We start from the raw sequence: 23,848 nt of genomic DNA on the forward strand, positions 1-23,848 counted from the left end.
TGTCAAAAGACAATGTTAGGTCGGTGTTTGTGATTTGCTTAATCGTATCACCAACCTGATCTCAGAAGAGGGATATAGTGGGACAGGACCACCAGATATAAGTGTATGTACCACAATCAGTTTTACATCTCCAACAGCTGTCAGAGTCTGCCAGGTTGTTTTTATACAAGAACTCAGGAGTCCTATACCATCTAGCTAGGAGTTTATAGTGATTCTCCTGCAAGCAGATACAGGTGGAAAAGCCATATGAGTGTTTGAGAATATATTTAACTTCAATATCAGAGAAGGTGGAATTCATTTATTTTTCCCAGGAGTCGCTAAATTTTGGCCTGGGAGACGAAGATCCAATCAAGAACTTATTATACAGATATGAAATCTTCCTAGTATTGGGAGTACGTGCAAGTAATATCTGTAGTGTCCACGGCCACGGACAGTCAGAATTACTAACCCCCCGACGGCCGCAGCGATGGATCTGTGAGCGCTGGCCCGCATCTCCTCCCCTGGAGACGCCAGCACTCTCTTCCGCTCCATTCTGCTATGTCCCGTAGGGTGCGCGCGCACGCTCATGGCCGGCCTTAAAGGGCCAGCGCACATGAAAATAATCATGAATTAACCCATGATCACCCTGGACTATAAAAAAGGCTTTGCCCTTTCTCTCATTGCCTGAGCATTGTTGTGTTTACCCGTGTTAGTCTCGCAAATGGTCGATTAGTGTTATCCTGTCCCCAGTGTTCCCATACCTGCTACCTGTATCCTGTATCCCGTGCTACCATAAGTTTCTGTGCCTTAGAAAGTTGGAGTCGTGTTGTGCAATCGATCACACCTGCTGTGTTACACCACCCCTGGTGTCTGCTGCCAAGGTCTCATCTGAGCCTAGCCGTTACTACTATCTGAGCTGCTACAGGTACCCTTGTGCTTGGACTATATAGACATTGACTTGATACACTGTTTGGCCAGCTGCTATCCTGCTTTGGCAGTACGCCCCAGTGGGTCCACATACCCACAGATCGTGACTGTACGCTCAGTCCATGGACCCCACTGGTCAACCCAAGACCGTGACAACATCACAAGCCATGCAGGCGGATATGCTAGTCTGCCAATTATGACAGGACCAACTCCTCCAGGCGGTGAACGCCATTACAAATCGGCTGGATGCACAAGCTGCAGTCATCTCAGCATCCGTTCCTGTTGCTCTGGCTGTTCCTCCTGTTACACCTCCTGTCAGTACCAGTGCTGACTCCCGATTCTCGCTGCCACTACCTCCTCGCTGCGACGGAGACGCGAGCACATGCAGGGGATTTCTGAAACAGTGTCAGATCCACTTTAGTCTACATGCCAAAGCATTTCCTACTGATGGCGCAAGGATCGCATTTATAGTCCCACTCCTTACTGGCAAGGCCCTAGAATGGGCAAACCCTATCTGAGAACGTCAGGGACCAGAGATCCGTGACTTCCAGTGTTTCCTACAGACTTTTTGCATGGTATTTGAGGAACCTGGATGAGTCTCCTCAGCAGCTGCATCTCTTCTGACCCTTCGCCAGGGGGACACCTCCGTCTGCGAGTACGCCATTCAGTTCCGCACCCTGGGGGCAGAACTATCATGGAACGAAGTCTTGGTGGCTACATTCTGGCAGGCACTGTCTCCTAAAATGAAATACGAGCTTGCCGCTCGTGATCTGCCACCTACCCTGGATGACCTCATACTCCTAGCCACCTGGATTGACATGAGGATCCGGGAGCGATCCCAAGAGGTTCGTCGAGAGAGAAGATTCCCTAAGCTGGCGCCTATCTTCCAGCAATCCCTGTTGTCCTTACCAGTTGTCCCAGCAGAGGAGCATATGCAGGTGGACTGACTCAAACTGAAATAGTATACTAAATGATATACAAAAGTACAAAAAATATTTATTAAATATAATCACCAATAACATATAATGGAATAAAAGATGGGATACATCATACACGGAGATATATACAGCAGGGTCAGATAGAATAGACCATGGACAAACAGAGTCAACCATCCAAGGATGACCAAACCACGCTCAAATAGTCCATATGACAGAATTATAAACCCATGGGTATAAGGTAATAAGACCCACACGTTGTATAGTGCTACCAGCTGATTATGACAATGTACAGAGATAGACAATAAGGTCTACTATTGCCTACAAAGTATATAGCAATACATGAAAAGTGAAGCTAGAAGCGTCCAGAGAAAACATATAGGCTCAAATGGCCAGAAAGATATAACTGACAATAGCTGGACACAATAATACGATCATGTAGAGGCTAAAAAAGCTAGCACATACCCTGGGACATGATAAGGAGCGCAGGAGATCAAAAAAGCGGATCGATGAGTGAACGCCTCGACGCGCATTTCGCCCTGTAGACCGGCTTCGTCAGGAGGCTACATGTAATAAAACTCTAGGGGTTTATATAGAAGAGGAATGAATTTAGACTCACCTGTGATGAATGCAAATCGGCGCTCGACACGCCCGCCGGGCGGCGCACACATCACAGGAAGCGCCGCGCGTCAGATGGCAAGCGTCGCATGATGACAACATCACCATGACAACGCTAGATTCTGAGCGGCACTCCCGGATGCGGGCCCCACCACGCACGCGCGATCGAGCGTCTGTGCAAACACCACAAGAGAGGCAACGAGAATAGATAAGACAGGATTGAGATAATGACAAAAACAGAGGTGGGAATTCCTATTGGGATAAGACCGGCTAGAAATAATTGCACAGAGACAAAAAATAAATAACAAACAGATATAGAATATGAAAGATGGCAGCGCATATATTAGAAAGTACAACAAAAGTGAAACATAAAGTGACGAAGTGCAATGTGATAATGAAAAACGGAGGACATACACCATTCTAATGGTGATGAAGATAATATATAAAGTAAATATATTAAATAAATATATAAAATAAATAAATAGTGTGACAAAAATATAAAAATTAATAGATACAAATACATATATATATAAATATATAATAAAGTGAAATAGTGATAATATATATAAGCCATACAGATGTGTAGGTGTACGAAAATGCAAAAACATAAAAAATATGAGCAAGACCGTTATATAGTAATGAATTCATAAAAAATCTCTCGAACAGAGGCCGAGAGTAGATAATATGATGTACAGTATAAAAAGCCAAATAAATAGACTTGAGATACAATATAATACGATTGTAATATATATATAGAACTCCACATAACAAATGCTCAGAGAAAATAATAATAACAAATATACAGTAAATACAATAACGAGCAGGGATATGAAGCTCATAATACATCAATACAAATAGACATCTTTATCTTCTCCGATCCTGAGTTCAAATTAAGACCGTGCACAATCTTCTCCAATATATAGAAAGGTAAACCCACTCACTGAAAGGAGCACACTAGAACATAAAAAGTAAATAAAAAAAGCGAGAAAAAAACCCTAGAGAAAATAAAATTATCGCATAGTTGAAAATTACAGAAAGGGCCTGAAACTGGTGGCCTCATTCAGGCCAAATGGCGACACAGTATTAAGTAACGTAATCCATTTCATTTCTTTTCTCAATAATGCCAAACGTACATCACCACCTCTACATCCCAGAGAAATTCTATCTATTCCACGTACCTCAAAACCCTTTGGATTACAAGAGTGAAACTCACGAAAATGTCGAGCAACAGGCTGGAGTTTATCCAAATCTAGAGCACTGGAAGCTGACTTAATTTTGCTGACATGTTCCAACACCCGTACCTTCAGATGCCTGCTGGTCATGGCAACATAAATAAGGTCACAAGAGCAGGTGGCAAAATATACCACAGCTGCTGTGTTACATGTGATGTTATAAACAATTTTATAGTCTTTGCCTCTATCAGAGCTATAGAAGTTGAGGGCACGTGGAATATATTTACATGCAGCACATTTGCCACAATTATATGAACTCCAGGGAGGGCCCCTACTACCGAACGGATTTGGGGGAGCACTGGGAATATAATGACTGGCTGTCAGGAGATCCCTCAGATTTTTGGATCGCCTCCAAGTGATGGAGGGGTGACGAGGTAAAATCCCTGCCAAATCGCGATCAGCAAGAAGGACACTCCAATGTTTTTGTAGGATATCACGAATTCTAGTCCAATGAGGATTAAAAGTGGTAATAAATCTAACATTCTGATCAATGTTGTTCTTTTTAGGTCTACTCACCAGGAGTCCATCACGAGTTGAATTTTTAGCTCTAAGATAGCCTCTTTTAATAACCCTCTGACTATAAACACAATTTTCGAACCTTGCCGTCAGATCCAGTGCTTGGCGCTCAAAGTTGCTGTCATTGGAGCAGATGCGCCTTGCCCTTAAAAACTGGCCCACAGGTATAGACGTTGTGACCTTCGGGTAATGAGCGGATGTGGCATGGAGGAGGGCATTAGTGGAAGTTTTTTTCCTAAAAATGTCGGTGGAAATGAAACCACTGTCATCTTTGGTGATACAAATGTCCAAAAAATTAACACGAGTCTGACTATAGTGCCACGTAAGCTTGACATTGATATCATTCGAATTGAGTGAAGTGAGAAAAGATTCCAAATCAGACGTGGAGCCCTGCCAAATGAATAGAATATCGTCTATATACCTCGACCACGGGAGAACTGAATCATGACTTGTGTGCTCCTTTCAGTGAGTGGGTTTACCTTTCTATATATTGGAGAAGATTGTGCACTGTCTTAATTTGAACGCGGGAGAAGATAAAGATGCCTATTTGTATTGATGTATTATGAGCTTCATATCCCTGCTCGTTATTGTATTTACTGTATATTTGTTATTATTATTTTCTCTGAGCATTTGTTATGTGGAGTTCTATATATATATTACAATCGTATTATATTGTATCTCAAGTCTATTTATTTGGCTTTTTATACTGTACATCATATTATCTACTCTCGGCCTCTGTTTGAGAGATTTTTTATTAATTCATTACTATATAACGGTCTTGCTCATATTTTTTATGTTTTTGCATTTTCGTACACCTACACATCTGTATGGCTTATATATATTATCACTATTTCACTTTATTATATATATATATATATATATATATATATATATATATATATATGTATTTGTATCTATTAATTTTTATATTTTTGTCACACTATTTATTTATTTTATATATTTATTTAATATATTTACTTTATATATTATCTTCATCACCATTAGAATGGTGTATGTCCTCCGTTTTTCATTATCACATTGCACTTTGTCACTTTATGTTTCACTTTTGTTGTACTTTCTAATATATGCGCTGCCATCTTTCATATTCTATATCTGTTTGTTATTTATTTTTTGTCTCTGTGCAATTATTTCTATCCCTATAGGAATTCCCACCTCTGTTTTTGTCATTATCTCAATCCTGTCTTAGCTATTATCGTTGCCTCTCTTGTGGTGTTTGCACAGACGCTCAATCGCGCGTGCGTGATGGGGCCCGCATCCGGGAGTGCCGCTCAGCGTCTAGCGTTGTCATGGTGATGTTGTCATCATGCGACGCTTGCCATCTGACGTGCGGCGCTTCCTGCGATGTGTGCGCCGCCCGGCGGGCGTGTCGAGCGACGATTTTCATTCATCACAGGTGAGTCTAACTTCATTCCTCTTCTATATAAACCCCTAGAGTTTTATTACATGTAGCCTCCTGATGAAGCCGGTCTACAGGGCGAAACGCGCGTCGAGGCGTTCACTCATCCATCCGCTTTTTTGATCTCCTGCGCTCCTTATCATGTCCCAGGGTATGTGCTAGCTTTTTTAGCCTCTACATGATCGTATTATTGTGTCCAGCTATTGTCAGTTATATCTTTCTGGCCATTTGAGCCTATATGTTTTCTCTGGACGCTTCTAGCTTCACTTTTCATGTATTGCTATATACTTTGTAGGCAATAGTAGACCTTATTGTCTATCTCTGTACATTGTCATAATCAGCTGGTAGCACTATACAACGTGTGGGTCTTATTACCTTATACCCATGGGTTTATAATTCTGTCATATGGACTATTTGAGCATGGTTTGGTCATCCTTCGATGGTTGACTCTGTTTTTCTATGGTCTATTCTATCTGACCCTGCTGTATATATCTCCGTGTATGATGTATCCCATCTTTTATTCCATTATATGTTATTGGTGATTATATTTAATAAAGATTTTTTGTACTTTTGTATATCATTTAGTATACTATTTCTTTAAGGGCTATGTCCCTTTATGTTTCGCTTCTAGGTTGTCTACTTGCAATAAGGGACCCCAGCATATGCCATTTCTTGGTGTGAGGTTTGCTTAGGTTGTCGGACTGACTCAAACTGTCTGCCCAGGAGAAACACCACAGACGCAATTCAGGACTTTGTCGGTATTGCGGCCTCGGAGGCCATGTTGTACGTTTGTGCCATCAGAATCAAAAGAAACTCCAATGCCTAGTATTTGTTGGAGAGACAACCCTAGGCGGAGCGGTGCTAGATAGAAAGTTCTTCTCAAAACTGTCCATTACCGTGACCATAGTGTCTGGTGAAAAGGCGCACCGGGTCTCTGCATAACTGGACTCAGGGTCCGCAGTAAACTTCATCCAAAGAGGCCTATTGGATCTTCTCCAGTTGCCCATAGTCCCTCTGCAGATGTCTTTGGCTGCTGCCTCGGTGAATGGACTGCCTCTGCCGACCCGATCGTATCTGAAACCAAGCCGCTGAAGCTCCAAGTTGGGGCCATCATTCTAAACTAATTTTTTTTTTGCCTAAAGCCGTCAATCCTGTCCTACTGGGCCTGCTTTGGCTCCAACTACATGCCCGAGTCCTGGACTGGAATTCCGGAGAAGTTCTCCAATGGGGCTCCAAATGTCGCAGCCGCTGTCAGTTACAGATCCATCCTGTCCAGCCTCCTCTGCCTCAGTCATTGGCAGGATTACCCCCTCATTTCTCTCAGTTTGCGGATGTCTTCAGCAAGAAGACGCTTCCTCCACACCGGGCTTATGACTGCCCCATTGAACTGGTTCCAAATGCCTCCCCTTCCTGTGGTCATGTATACCCTCTCTCCTTGCCAGGTGACTTAGTCTATGTCGGCCTATATCAAGGAGAATCTGGAGAGGGGTGTCATACAAAAATCCTCCTTCCCAGCTGGAGCCGGGTTCTTAATTGTCAAGAAAAAAAACGGATCTCTTCGGCCTTGCATTGACTACCGTGTTCTCAATCAAGTCACAGTCAAGAACAAATATCAGTTGCCACTAATTTCCAAAATTATTTGACCGCATACGAGGAGCCAAGATCTTCTCTAAACTAGACTTGCGTGGGGTTTACAATTTGATCCGAATCCGTCAAGGTGATGAGTGGAAGACGGCGTTTAACACTCGAGACAGGCACATACGAATACCTGGTGATGCCCTTTGGTCTGTGTAACGCTCCCACGGTCTTCCAGGAATTCGTCAATGATATCTTCCGAGATCTTCTCTATGTCTGTGTTGTGGTTTATCTCGATATTCTGATTTTCTCTCCAGATCTGACGACTCATCGGAGGCATGTTCGTCAAGTTCTACTGTGATTAAGGGAGAATCGTCTGTATGCCTAGCTGGAGAAGTGCATCTTTGAAAATAACTCTCTGTCCTTCCTTGGTTACATCATCTCGGATCAAGGTCTCAAGATGAATCCTCAGAAAGTAAAGTACGTCCTGGAATGGCCACGTCCTCAGGGCCTGAGGTGCATACAGCGCTTTTTGGAATTCGCCAACTTCTACCGGCAGTTAATCCGAAACTTCTCATCATTGATGGCTCCCATCTCTATCCTTACGAAGAAGGGTGTGAACGCCAAGGTGTGGACTCCAGAGGCAGAATCTGCATTTAATAGCCTCAAGTATGCCTTTACCTTAGCCTCAATCCTCCATCATCCTGACATCTCTCGACAGTTCTCGTTGGAGGTGGACGCTTCCTCTGTTGGTGCAGGTGCAGTTCTGTTCCAGAGAGGCCTCAAAGGAAAGGCAGTGATATGTGGCTATTACTAGAGACTTTTTTCCTCCGCAGAGCGCAATTACTCTATTGGGGATCGGGAGTTACTGGCCATTAAATTGGCTCTGGAGGAGTGGAGACATCTGCTAGAGGGCGCAGCCCACCCGATCCTGATATACACCGACCACAAGTACCTTACATATCTCCAGTCGGCTCAACGGCTGAACCCCCGTCAAGACAGGTGTTACATAGTTACATAGTTAGTACGGCTGAAAAAAGACACATGTCCATCAAGTTCAACCAAGGGAAGGGAAAAGGGAAGGACAAATTTCTACACATAGGAGCTAATATTTTTTTGTTCTAGGAAATTATCTAACCCTTTTTTAAAGCCATCTACTGTCCCTGCTGTGACCAGCTCCTGCGGTAGGCTATTCCATAGATTCACAGTTCTCACTGTAAAGAAGCCTTGTCGCCTCTGCAGCTTGAACCTTTTTTTCTCCAGACGGAGGGAGTGCCCCCTTGTTTTTTGAGGGGGCTTTACAAGGAACAGGATTTCACCATATTTTTTGTATGTGCCATTAATATATTTATATAAGTTAATCATGTCCCCCCTTAGTCGTCTTTTTTCAAGGCTAAATAGGTTTAATTCTTTCAATCTTTCCTCATAACTTAAATTCTCCATGCCCCTAATTAGCTTCATTGCTCTTCTTTGTATTTTTTCCAACTCCAGGGCATCCTTTCTATGAACTGGAGCCCAGAACTGAACTGCATATTCTAGATGAGGCCTCAATAATGCTTTGTAAAGTGGTAATATTACATCCCTGTCCCGCGAGTCCATGCCTCTTTTAATACACGACAGTATCCTGCTGGCCTTTGAAGCAGCTGATTGACACTGCATGCTGTTATTGAGTTTATGATTTACAAGAACACCCAGATCCTTCTCAAAAAGTGAATCCGCCAGTGTAGCTCCCCCTAGGACATATGATGCATGCAGGTTGTTGGTACCCAGTTGCATAACTTTACATTTATCTACATTAAACTTCATCTGCCAAGTGGACGCCCAAACACTTAGTTTGTTTAAATCTGCTTGCAATTCATGAACATCTTCCATAGTCTGAACTATATTACATAGCTTGGTGTCATCTGCAAAAATAGAAATAGTGCTATTAATCCCATCCTCTATATCATTAATAAATAAGTTGAATAATAGTGGTCCCAGCACTGAACCCAGGGGTACACCACTTATAACCGGTGACCATTCAGAGAAGGAATCATTGACCACAACTCTCTGGATACGGTCCTTGAGCCAATTCTCAATCCAATTACAAACTATATTTTCTAAACCTATAGTCCTTAATTTACCCATTAGGCGTCTATGGGGGACAGTGTCAAATGCCTTTGCAAAGTCCAAAAACACTAAATCCACAGCGGCCCCTCTGTCTAGACTTCTGCTCACCTCTTCATAAAAACAGATTAGGTTAGTTTGACAACTTCTGTCCTTAGTAAAACCGTGCTGGCTGTCACTTATAATGCTATTTATTGTCACATAATCCTGTATATAGTCCCTCAATAGCCCCTCAAACATTTTCCCCACGATGGATGTTAAGCTTACTGGTCTATAATTACCTGGGGAAGATCTAGAGCCCTTTTTGAAAATAGGCACCACATTTGCGCTGCGCCAGTCCCTTGGCACTATACCAGTCACTAGAGATTCTCTGAATATTATGAAAAGGGGGACAGAAATAACTGAACTAAGCTCTTTAAGAATTCTAGGGTGTAACCCATCTGGTCCCGGGGCCTTGTGCACATTTATTTTATTTAATTTAGCCTGGACCATCTCTACATTCATCCAATTCAGTATATCAACTGATATATTAACAGCACTGGCACCGGCTACATCAGCTGCTCTTTCTTCAGTTGTATATACAGAGCTAAAGAACCCATTTAGTAACTCTGCCTTCTCTTGATCCCCTGTGATCAACTCCCCATTACCATTATCTAGGGGTCCTACATGTTCAGACCTTGGCTTTTTAGCATTTATATACTTGAAGAATTTTTTGGGATTTGTTTTACTATCCTTGGCCACCTGCCTTTCATTTTGTATTTTTGCTAATTTTATTACATTTTTACAGATTTTATTAAGCTCTTTATATTTTACAAAGGCTACAGCTGTACCCTCAGATTTGTATTTTTTAAATGCCCTTTTTTTGTCATGTATTGCCCCTTTCACAGAAGGTGTAAGCCATGTGGGGTTTAATTTGAGTCGTTTATACTTGTTACCTATAGGAATAAATTTTGCACTATAATTACCCAAAGTAGATTTGAAAATCTCCCATTTATCATTTGTCCCATTATTTGACATTAGTTCTTCCCAGTCTATATCCTGAATTGCCGCCCTCATCCTGGGAAAATTGGCTTTCTTAAAATTAAATATTTTTGCCCTCCCAGCCTGCGTTTGTTTTTTACAGTATAGGTAAAATGTAACTATATTATGATCACTGTTACCGAGGTTTTCACGAACATTGACATTCCCAACAAGATCTGCATTATTAGAAATGACCAGATCCAACAGAGCTTCACCTCTAGTCGGGTCTTCCACAAACTGGCCCATAAAATTTTCCTGCAACAGGTTGAGGAAATGTCTCCCTTTTGCAGTTGAAGCTGAACCATGACACCAATTAATATCCCGGAAATTAAAATCTCCCATTATCACTACAGTACCCGCCTGTGCAGCCCGCTCCATCTGTTTATATAGCTGAACATCCATCTCCCCAGTTATATTGGGGGGTCTATAGATTACACCAAAAGTAATTTTTTCAGTGTTTACCTACCTTTCTAGTTCCACCCACAAGGTTTTAACCTCCTCAGAGTCTTCACCCACTATTGTCTCTTTCACACTCGCCTTCATATCATTTCTCACATACAGACATACACCACCACCTTTCCTATTTGTCCTGTCTTTCCGAAAAAGTGTAAAACCCTGTAGATTTACAGCCCAGTCATGTGAAGAGTCCAGCCATGTTTCAGCAACACCAACTATATCTATATTTTCTTCCAGTATCAAGGCCTCCAGCTCCCCCATTTTGCTTGCTAGACTTCTGGCATTTGTGAACATACACTTTAACTTGCCTGTCAGTTTTTCACTTTTATTATCAGAAATGTGATTTGACATTAATCGGGCCTTATTATTTACACTGATGTTTTGTAACGAAAGGATCTCCTTATCTTGTTGTCTAGTCCTCTCCCACTGTTCTTCGCCCCCGGTACCAGTTTGTGCTCCACTACGGGCCCGCGGACAAAAATGTAAGGGCCGATGCCCTGTCCAGGTCATTTGAAACAGAGGACACTGAGATCTGATTACCCGTCATTTCTGGTGGCCCACGCTGCCCAAAGATATTGTGGACTTTGTCTCGTCCTGCACTGTGTGTGCTTCCAACAAAGTTGCCCACCCCAAGCCTGCTGGTCTGCTCCAACCTCTGCCTGTGCCCACTGCTCCCTGGCAGCATATAGCAATGGACTTTGTCACTGACCTTCCTTCCTCTGCAGGATGCAATACGGTCTGGGTGGTGGTGGACCGATTCTTGAAGATGGCTCATTTTATCCCGCTGACGGGCCTACCTTCTGCTCCTCAGCTGGGGAATCTCTTCATCCAGCACATCTTTCATTTGCATGGTTTGCCTCTTCATATTGTGTCTGATCGGGGGAGTTCAGTTCACCTCAAAATTCCTGAGAGCCCTCTGTAAACTCCTAGACGTGAAGTTGGACTTTTCTTCAGCCTATCATCCCCAGTCTAATGGCCAAGTTGAGAGGATTAACCAAATCATGGAGAATTATCTTCGCCCCTTCATCTCCATGCAGCATGATGATTGGGTACAGCTTCTTCCATGGGCCGAGTTGTACACATATTTGAGTAATATTTTTCCGGCACGTTATATGTACACTTTATGTAACCTGACTGATAGGTGATTTCTAAAGTTATACAGTGGATCTCTTTATGTATGTATATGTTTTATTTTTTATGCAAATTCACTTGTAACACTGTAACACTGGGGTATTTAAACCCAGACTTGAGTGTAGGTCATTGCTTGAAAAAGATCCCCGTAAGCCGGATCGGAACGTTGCCAGCCTGTGGGGTGAATAAACACACCACTATTTTCATCCACTACCTTGGAGTGTTGCCTCAATTCTTTTGCTTGCTGTATTTCTGAGGGCTATATATATATATTAAACTTAAAATTGATTTTCCTAACCGCCTTTGTCATCAGGAGCATCTTATTTAACATGGATGGGTGTTACATGGGAGTCTTGCACGCTTTTAATAGTGAATCAATATCATCCAAAATGTTACCCCAAATCCACACACATAATTAAGTCGCTATACATTTTTTCGTACACAGGTCATATACGCCCATTTACATAGCCTGTATACTAGCTGACAGTGGGGGACAAGCTAGAATAAATATAGGGACCTTTGCTTTTGACCATTACAGCAACTATATATGTTGGGCAAAGTACACATATATTATATCGCCATACACATGAGAGTTAGAGAATTATAGCATGATATAAAGTTTTTTTTTATTAAAGTAATTATATTAAATTATAGAAAGAAAACAAGAACATTTTATTTTTTTTTCCCATTTTTGCTATTCTTACCCTATACAAAACAAACAAAATAAAAACATACAGATTTTTTTTTTTTATATAACATAATAGGTATATAGTGCAATCTGTGCTTCAAAAAAAAGGGAGAAAAAGTATTTTGCTAAAGTATGAAAAAAAATCCCATTCCAAAAAGGTAAAACTTTGCTGTGCATATTCAGGCTACTGAAGGCCTTGGTCCTAAAAGGATTAAAACAATTTAACAGTATAGATATGGAATCAAAACATGTGCATTAGCTGTTATGGGCACAAGGTTATAGTGCTCTCCTTAATAACAGTTATTATTGAGCACAACTACATATTACTGTATTTATTTTTTCTGTACCTGTATAAGACAATCTATATTGGTCATTTTACTTTACAGGAATACAAATCTTAAAGTTTGGAATTTGATCTAATTGCTTCCAATTTCACTAGAGAACTACTGAGATGTCTCTATTAAAAACAATTTAGTGGTGGTGGTTGGCTAAACCACTAGCCATAATGACTACTTAATTCAAGACTTCCAGCTCCACCGCATTATTACACCTTTCAATGGGGTTGGACTGGCCTGCCAAAATCTAGAGGATTCAACAATGGGGAAATAATGGGGCCCTGCCACAACAGACCCCAACATGATTTAACCCTTTCACGCCGCAGCCCTTTTTCAGATTTTCATTTTAGTTTTTCCCTCCCCACCTTCCAAAGGCCATAACGCCTTTATTTTTCCGCCGATATAGTACTATGAGGGTTTGATTTTTGCGGGACAAGCTGTAGTTTTTCGTAGCACCATTTATTTTGCCATATAACATACTAGGAAACGGGAAAAAAATTATTTGTGGGGTAGAAAATGAAAAAAACAGCGATTCCGCCATAGTTTTTTGCGTGCCATTTTTACGGAATTCACTGTACAATAAAAACAACATGTTCATTTTTTTCTATGGGTCAATACGATTACGCCGATACCAAATATGTGTCGTTTTTTCTATGTTTTACTACTTTTACAAGTAAAAACCTAAGTGTAAAAAAGAAAATTTATTTTGTTTCCCCAAATTCCGAGAGCCGTAACTTCTTTATTTTTCAGTCGATTAAGTTGTATAAGGGCTTATTTTTTTGCGGAATAAGCTTTAGTTTTTAATAATACCATTTTGGTGTAAATGTGACGGTTTGATCACTTTTTATTTCATTTTTTGTGGGAGATGGGGTGACCAAAAAATAGAGATTCTGGCGTTTACAATTTTTTTTTTTACGGCGTTCACCGTGCGGGTTAAATAATGATATATTGTGATAGTTCAGACTTTTACGGACGCGGCGATACCAATTATGTTTATTTATTACATTTTTTACTATGCTCTAGGGGGAAAATGGGAAAAGGGTTTCTTTTTAAACTTTTAATTTAAATTATTTTTTTACACAAAAAAAACAACTTTATTTAACACATTTTTTATTAGTCCCCCTTGGGGACTTCAACCAGCGATCGTTAGATCGCTTGCACGATATACTGCAATACTAATGTATTGCAGTATATCGTGATTCTGACAGTCTGCTATGAAGCCCTGCCGGAGGCAGAGCTTCATAGGAGTACCAAGATGGCGGACCTGGGGGACTTCGTCAGACCCCCAGGCAGCCGTGTGAACCAACGGCTCCCCCCGATCTCGCCGTTACAGGGGGTCGCCCCCTGTTTTTAGTAATTGAAATACCGCGATCTCTATTGAATGTAGCATTTAACGGGTTAAACAAGCGGGATCGCGCTAAAGCCGTAACCCGGAAGTGTCGGCTGTAACACACAGCTGACACACTCGCTCTATGGAGCGGACTCAGCCCGTGAGCCCGCTCCATATTCCCCCACCCGGCGTGCGCCGTATATATACGGTGGATGTCGGGAAGGGGTTAAAGCTACAGTTGGAGAAAATGACAAATAACCTATTAGGGTGTATTAACACAAACAGGTTTTATGGCATCTTTTGCCATGATCATTGCTAAATTGCAGCAAAACAATGCAGAATACATAAAATAGCGACAAGAACACAGCATTTTTACCGAAACGCTGCTTACAAGGCAATTGGATGTGCAGATGTCCTGTAAGCAATGGGGTGGGTCCTCAAAGTCATATCTTCTAGTGTAGGGGTAGGGAACCTTTTTTGTATAAAAACAGTTATAAAGTACTTAGTGTGCAATGCAAACATGAAAGTCATATAAGACAAACAGTTACCACGTACAGGGCCGCCATCAGGGGGGTATTAGGGGTACTAGTGTAGGGGGCCCGGCCAAACTTAATTGAAAGGGGGGCCCGGCAACTGCCGCGACTTGCCTTTGGTAGAAAAAAAACAGGCCCCTGCAATAGGGCCTGTTCTTTTCACCAAAACACCGCCGTGAGCTGCGGGCCCCCCTCTCATCACCGCCGCGAAACACCGCTTGCGCGCGCGCAAACGACCGCAAGCGCGCGCCCACAACACAAGTCCGATCTACGGGGAAGGACAGCAGCGGCGCACAGTTTACTTACCTGCTGGCCCGCCTCCGACTCCGCCTCCTCATCGTCCTCCTCCTCCGCCTCCTCGTCCGACTCCGCCTTCTCGTCCGACTCCGCCTCCTCCTTCTCCTGAGCGTAGCTGCGTAAGGAGAGGGGGAGGAGTCCAGTTCTTGCGCGGCGGCAGGAGTTACACGATCCCCGCCATTTTCTGGAGCCTGGAGCCTGGACCGAAGAAATCGCCTGAAGAGGACTGGAGTGGGAGCAGCTCTTCTGACACGGTGAGTAAAGTGTCTCAAAGTGCTGTTTATGTATGGCCCTGTTCACACAGTATTTTGCAGGCCGAAAAAATCTGCCTCAAAATTCCTTAAAGAATTTTGAGGCAGATTTTGACCTGCCCACACTATCTTGCCGCGTTTTTTGCTGCGTTGTTTGCCCGCTGCGATTGAGGACAGCAGACAAAAAACGCAGTGAAAAATGCATTTTCTGCCTCCCATTGATTTCGATGGGAGGTCAGAGGCAGAACCGCGGCAAGAAAGGACGTGCTGCTTTTTCTTTTTTCCGCGACTGGCTCCCATTGATTTCAGATTAAATCAATGGGAGGCGGTTTTGGAAGTTTTTTGGTGCTGATTCTGACGCAGTGTCCGAGTCAATATCAAGGCCCAAAAACTCTGTGAACTGGGCCTTATTGTTAGGGCTTATTCAGACGAACGTGTAATACGTCCGTGCAACGTGCGTGATTTTCACGCGCCTCGCACGGACATATGTTAGTCTATGGGGCCGTGCAGACTGTCAGTGATTTTCACGCAGCGTGTGTCCGCTGCGTAAAACTCACGACATGTCCGATATTTGTGCATTGTTCGCGCATCACACACCCATTGAAGTCAATGGGTGCGTGAGAATCACGCCCAGCACTTCCGCAGCAGTATAAACTATGAATGAAAACAGAAAAGCACCACGTGCTACAAACAGAGTGTCATAATGATGGCGGCTGCGCGAAAATCACGCAGCTGCGCATCATACGCTGCTGCCACACGGAGCTGTTATGGACCTTTTGCATGCGCAAAACGCCACGTTTTTGCGCACGCAAAAAGCACACGCTCGTGTAAATCCGGCCTTAGGGTAGGAACACACTAGGCATGAACACTGCGGATTTTATGCAACACATTTTATTGTGGAAAATCCGCAGCGTATTACAGTCGCAGCTGAGTGGATGAGATTTCAACAAATCTCATCCACACGCTGCAAAAAAAATGGACCTGCAGTGTGACTTTTGGCTTTTTAAGCCGCATCATGTCAATGTATTCTGTGGAATCGCCGCTCGTCTGTTGCGGAAATGCTGCGGTTCTGCCGCAAAAATCACAAATGAGAAAAAAAAAGGTACTTTTTTACATTTATAAAAAAGTTTAGACTTGCCCCGGCCGTAGACCTGGTGACGCGATCCTCTATTCGTAGCGCAGTCCGGCCTCCTGTCATGACGTTTCATCCCATGTGACTGCTGCAGCGGTCACATGGTCTACAGCGTCATCCCAGGAGGCGGGGCTATGTTCAGAAGAGAGGGATGCGTCACCTAAACTACGGCCGGGGCAAGTCTAAACTTTTTTTCCCTGCAGGATTCCCGCAGCGGACACGCCTCACCAAACCTGCGCCACTATTTGGTGCGGTTTTGCTGTCGGAATTCCCTGCGGCTACCGGGGCGGATAAGCTGTGTAGTTTTACTCAGCATATCCGCCTAGTGTGTCCCTTATGATGTCGCTCCTGGAGCTGCTGCCGGTCTCTAAATAGGCAGTTGGTCCAGTACAATTTGGAATTATTTTTTTTTGTGAACCAGCTTAAAAAAATACAAAACTTTTGTGTTAGGACCTGTTCACATCACCGTTCGCTTCCGCTCCGGGGTTCCGTCTGAGGTTTCTGTCGGGTGAACCCCGCAACGGAAAGCGAAAGTGACAGCACAGCTTCCGTTTCAGTCACCATTGATCTCAATGGTGACGGAAACATCGCTAATGGTTTCCGTTCGTCACCATTCCGGCTGGTTTTCGGACGGAATCAATAGCGTAGTCGACTGCGCTAATGGTGACGGAAGGCATTTTTCCCTGCGTTTTTTGTCTGCTGTCCTCAAACGCCGCGGGCAAAAAAAGCGGCAAGATAGTGTGGGCAGGTCAAAATCTGCCTCAAAATTCGGTGCGCGGTTCCAGGCGGTCGCGGGTGCGCATGCGCGGGAGTTTGCGGGTGCGCGTGATCGGTCGACACGGGCGGCAGTGTTTGACGGCCCCCATGACGACCCCCATGCTACCCAGGGCCGCCATCAGGGGGGGTATTATGGGTACTGATGTGAGAGGCCCGGCCAAACCTAATTGAAAGGGGGGCCCGCAGCTCCCGACATTCTTTGGTGAAAAAAACAAGCCCCATTGCAGGGGCCTGTTTTTTTTCTACCAAAGGCAAGTCGCGGCAGTTGCCGGGCCCCCCTTTCAATTAGGTTTGGCCGGGCCTCTCACATCAGTACCCATAATACCCCCCCTGATGGCGGCCCTGGGTACCATGATATAGTGCTGGACGGAGTACCGTTAATAGGCGGTGCCACGGTAGAAAATTTAGCTGTAGGGGGCCCTGAAATTCCTGATGGCGGCCCTGACCACGTATGTGACATAAACCAATTAATCAGTTAATTAAACTTACATTTCAATGTGACCCTTGTCCCTGACTTTCTTTGCCGATTCTAGCTTTTCTGCTGCCTGAGGCGAAAATTTAAATGGCGCTCCCCAGATTTTGATTGACATCTCCCTGGCCGTTCTACATCACTAGTAGCCTCCTCCAACTCTTGTGGATGCGCCGTTGCCTTTTACTGGCATGCGCGCTGCAGCCGAACCAGAGACACCTCGCTGCACGGTGCGTGCTTATGTAGTACAAGTCAATGGCGCATCCGAGAAAGTTGGAGGAGACTGGTATTGATGTAGATCAGCCAGGGGGATGTCAATCAAATATGGAAAGGTGGGTTTGGAGGCAGGACTATGTGACTCTTCAGGATAGCGACACTGCCCCATGACCCTTTAATGAGTAATTAGCATATAGTGCGCACCATTTTAAAAGTTGATTTTTATAGATTTGGCTGCATCTGAAAAAAACATACAGGGGAATGTTTGGAAATATTGTCAGATCATGTATTACCACATGGTGGAGGTTCAATGGGTTAAAACTACCAGACAGGTTCCCATTAAATATACAAAGAATTGAAAACAATTCCATCTGCCCTGAAATTTTGTTATTATTAATACATCGTATATAATTACAGCTCCAGAACCAAGCAGCACCAGAGCAAAGCTCAGTATATATATATATATATATATATATATATATATATATATATGTATATATACACGGCACCAGATCAAAGCTCAGTAAATAATTACATTACCAGAACAAAGCTCAATACATATTGTAGCAGTGCAGCTCCTGGACAGTGCAGAAACTGTCTGGTTTTAAGCAACCAGGGAACATGTACAGCAGAGAGGGTTTTCTCTGCTGTTGCTTGGGTGTAAAGACAGAATAGGGCCTGGTTTGCTGGAGTGTGAAGGAGAAGGGTGGGCTTCCACTCTATTCAGACAGTCCATGTCTTGGGCTGTCTGATGAGCCTAGTTAGGCTTCACCTGGCTCTTTAATTGAGGTGTGTGCTATTCACACAGGGTTCTCAGTCTGGGGAAGACAGGCATACTAGCCTGTGAGAGTCACCACCGTGTAAGGTAAAGCTGCCTAGGTTTTGAGGTACTGAGCACAAGGCTCAGTGTTTCTGAGAGACACTTAATGTTTAGTTAGAGGCTGGACGGCCTAGGGTTTACTTTTGTAAGTTTTTTTGTTGTAACACCGCTTGCTGTGTTGAAGACAATAAAGCTAGCTGCAGCTGGTTTAAACTTTTATTCAATGAGTTGTTTTGAACTTTCTATGTGTGCAAACCAGCTCACCCTGGAGATTGTGATCCTGTGAGCTAAGTGGTACCCAAGATGTCACAATATATACGGCACAAGAACCAAGCTTAGTAGATATATACAGCCCCAGAACCAAGCTCAGTACATAAATACAACACCGGAACCAAGCTCAGTACATATGTACAACAACAGAACTAAGCTCATACATATATACAGCAACAGAACATAGATTAACACATATATACAGCACCTGAACAAAGCTCAACACATATATATACAGTACCAGAACCAAGCTCAGTACATATATACAGCACCAGAACAAAGTGCAGTATATATATGTACATAAATATATATATATATATATATACACACATATACACAGCACCAGAACAAAGCTCAGTACATGCATACAACACCAGAACAAAGCTCAATACATATATACAGCACAAGAGCAATGCTGATATATATACAGTACCAGAACAAGGCTCATTCGTGTATATATATATATATATATATATATATATATATATATATACACAGCACCAGAACCAAGCTCAGTACATAAATGCATCACCAGAACAAAGCTCAGTACATAAATACATCCTCAGACCCAAGCTCAGTACATAAATACACCACCAGAACAAAGCCCAGTATATATATATACAGCACCAGAACAAAGCTCAGTACATATATACAGCACTTGAACAAAGCTCAGTACATATATATACAGCACCAGAACCGTGCTGTTATGGCAGGAAGGAGGTGAAGGGAACAAGTGAGCCCTAATCTACCCACCGCCCTGTCCCTGCCTACTTGCAACGACCCGCCCTAGGCGACGGGGTACAACTTGGCGGCGGTCCCTACGCTGACTAAGTGCAAGGGGATACAAACAGGGAACAAGCAAGGGAAGGGGCAGTAGCCCATGGAACACCGTGAGGAAACGGAGTGGTGAACGAGCCAGTCAGGATCAGGATGTAGTGGAGTATACAAACGCAGAGCACGGAGCAGGAAGCAAGCCAGGGCAGAGCGAAGCAGGTTAAGCGGGAACTGAAGCAAGGCAGAAGCATTGCAGAAGCAGGCTGGAGCAAGGCAGCAGTGGGGCCAGGAATCCAAGAAGAATAACAAGCAATGAGGAAGAGAAAACGGCAGGTATAAATGGACAGGGGGAGGAGCTAACTCCGACTGACCAGGCCGCGATAGGCTCTCCCACTCCTGAGGCTGCCACCCTGATTGGTGGGAGCCGGTGTCAGTCTAAGAGGTCTGGCCTCAGGTGTCGACTGATTAATCCTGGGAGTATTCACAGACGTAGTGCCTGGCAGATCCTTTACAGTACTCCCCCTTTTATGAGGGGCCACCGGACCCTTACTAAGAGGACCCGGTTTAGTGGGGAAGAGAAGGTGGAACCTCCTGACCAATACCCCAGCGTGAACATCTCGAGCAGGTATCCAAGTCCTCTCCTCCGGCCCGTATCCTCTCCAATGGACCAGGTACTGGAGGGAGCCCTGGATCATCCTACTGTCCACAATCTTGGCCACCTCGAATTCCACCCCCTCGGGGTGAGAACGGGAACAGGAGGTTTCCTCGAGGGGGACCAGGACGGGGAGCAGCGTTTAAGGAGGGAGGCATGAAAGACGTCGTGTATGCGAAAGGATGGGGGCAGCTCCAGACGGAAGGATACAGGGTTGAGGACTTCAATGACCTTATAAGGCCCAATAAATCGGGGAGCAAACTTCCTGGATGGGACCTTAAGGCGCAAGTTCCTAGACGACAACCACACCAGATCCCCGACGACAAACCGGGGGTTAGCAGAACGTCTTCTATCAGCCTGAATCTTTTGTACGCTCTGGGACGCCTCTAGGTTCTTCTGAACCTGGGCCCAGACTGTGCACAGTTCCCGATGAACGTCCTCTACCTCGGGATTATTGGAACAACCAGGAGAAACGGAGGAGAACCTTGGATTAAACCCGAAATTACAGAAAAACGGGGAGACCCCTGACGAGTTACTGACCCGGTTATTCAGGGAAAATTTGGCGAGGGGAAGGAATGAGACCCAATCAAATTGACAGTTAGAGATGAAACACCTTAAATATTGTTCCAGGGATTGATTAGTCCTTTCCGTTTGGCCATTAGTTTCGGGATGGAAGGCGGAGGAGAAGGACAGATCAATCTCCAACTTTTTACAAAAAGCTCTCCAAAATAAGGAAACAAATTGTACCCCTCTGTCAGAAACGATATTGACTGGGGCCCCATGGAGACGCAAAATGTGTTTAACAAACAAAGAAGCTAACGTCTTGGCGTTAGGTAGTTTCTTAAGGGGCACAAAGTGGCACATCTTGCTGAAGCGGTCTACTACCACCCACACCTTGTGGCGCTGATCACCAGGAGAGAGCAGCGTTTCATTATATGCTTGGCAATGCTGAACACCAGGAGAAAGAGCAGTGCTTTGTGTGCTTGCCAAGTGTTCAACGGCAAACACAATGAAGCACTGCTCTCTCTCCTGGGGATCAGCACAGCCAAGCGCATAATGAAGCTCCACTCTCTCCCTGTGTTCAGTATTTATGTACTGAGCTTTGTTCTGGTGCTGTATTTAAGTACTGCAGGGCCACCATCAGAAATTTTGGGTCCCCATACAGTGAGATTGGTCAGGGCCCCTGGGTGTGACACTTATCTTAGTAATTCTGTGCTATTCCAGCACCGCAGGTACCCGCCCATCCCCAGTCATCTCTGTTTACCTTGCTTACACAATGACGTGATGTGTTCATGTCACGTGATTGTGTCAGCTAGTCACTGCCGTACTAAGTAAGGGTAGAGGAGGTGTGGGAACGGCACAGTATTAACAGTAAAAACAAATACAATTACCTTTATTTTTAAAGTTCTAGCCCTATAGAACCTAATTTAAATGGAATATGTCACAGGGTTTATGATGCCCTATCCTAGGGCAACATAAAGTAGTGCTGGAAACCCTGATTTCATTGATGTGTCACTTGTCAATATGGTGCAGTTTTCATAAAAGCACAGTTTATCAGATGAAGCACGAGCCGAGCCAGGAGTCCTCCTAATGAAGTGTTTGCACTATTTCTGGAGTCCTCCTTATATGCAGGCTAATCCCACCCACCACCGCTGATTGACAGCTCTCTTCACTATGCACAGTAATAGGGAGAAAGCTGTCAATCAGCAGGAGGAGAACGCTGCGCTCAGCTTGAGCTGCAACCGGTAAACAGTAATTTTATGACAAACTACACCATATTGACAAGTGACAGACCCCTGAAATCAGGTTGTCTATCAATACTTATACATATACACACACACACACACACACACACACACACACACAGACACACACACACACACATACATATATATATATATATATATATATATATATATATATATTAGTGCTGGTTATTACTTACCACTCAACCAGTCCACAATATCTTGCTATTGAGTGCAAGGAAAGCACACACCAAACATATTTTAAAAGCTTGGCAAGCCCTGAAGACTCCCACCTAGCCGTTTAATAAACTTGTATTACGTAGTGACATAATATTGGCATCACATGACATCACTAGGTCACCATGGAGATGGAGGCAACAGCTGGAGCCTGTGTGGGCCTGGATGCAGGGGCGTAGCTAATGGCTTATGGGCCCTGGTGCAAAAGTCCTTCTTGCCCCCCCCCCCCGCCTTCTCATGGCCGACGGCCCGCAGCTTTCAGCTGTAACGCTGGGTCTCCTAAGTGACCCAACGATGCAGCACTAGCAGCCAGGGGTGTCACTAGGAACTTAAAACGCCAGGGGAGACAGCATAGCTATAGCAGTAAGGCCATGTAGCAATGGATAGAATTAGATACAGTGGCTCAGCAAACAGTATCAAACATGATAGAATTAGATATAAGGCCCAGCTCGCTGACATTGCGGCACCAGCACCGGACCCAGGAAAGGTAAGTATAATAATTGCTTTGCTTTTTTATGTGTTACAAATTTGTTTTGTGTGTTTCAATTTTTTTACAGGTTCGGTTGTTGGACTGCTTCAGATTTGAGGACTCCTTTGATGACAGCTTTTTTTATTTTCAATAAAATGGTTAACGAGGATTGTGTGTTTTTTATTTCAATAAAATATTTTTCTAAGTCTCTGTATTTTTTAACTTTATTACTTCCACCTTAGTAATGGCTGATTGACAGCGTCCATTACTAAGGCGGGGCTTAATGTTAGCTGGTGAAAAGGCTAGCACTAACCCACATTTTTACCCTGGTAACTCAGTAACCACCGCCACCAGGGGTTCGAGAAGAGCCCGGTACGATCCAGTACCAGACCATCTGTAGTGATGGTCGGGTACTGGGCCGGCTGCAGACTGGTATAAGCGTACTACATGTTAGGCTTAGATCCACGCACCAGCAGAGAATATTCTTATAAAGTATAAAATGACCATGTGGTAGGCTTAGATACAGGACCCATCAGACAGGATCACACATGGGCCATGTATCTAAGAGTACCATGTGTTAGGCTTAGATACAGGGCCCATCAGACAGGATCACACATGGGCCATGTATCTAAGCCTACCATGTGGTAGGCTTAGATACAGGGCCTCAGCAGATCATAATCTTATACAGTATAACCTTACTGTCTGCTGGGGTCCTGTATCTAAGCCTACGATGTAGTAGGCTTAAATACAGAACCTTGTATGATACTGTCTGTTGGACCCTGTATCTATGCCTGACACAGATACAGGATAGATACAGGGCCTTGCAGAAGGATCACACCACGAGTGAATGAATGGCATGACTAAGAGCACCAGCCGTGCTCGAAACGCATAGGCCCATTACACCTATCTAATACTGCCTTGACGCCAAGCCTGTTATCGAA

The sequence above is a fragment of the Rhinoderma darwinii genome, chromosome 3 (genome assembly GCF_050947455.1).
Source record: "Rhinoderma darwinii isolate aRhiDar2 chromosome 3, aRhiDar2.hap1, whole genome shotgun sequence".
In the NCBI taxonomy this organism is placed as follows: domain Eukaryota; kingdom Metazoa; phylum Chordata; class Amphibia; order Anura; family Rhinodermatidae; genus Rhinoderma; species Rhinoderma darwinii.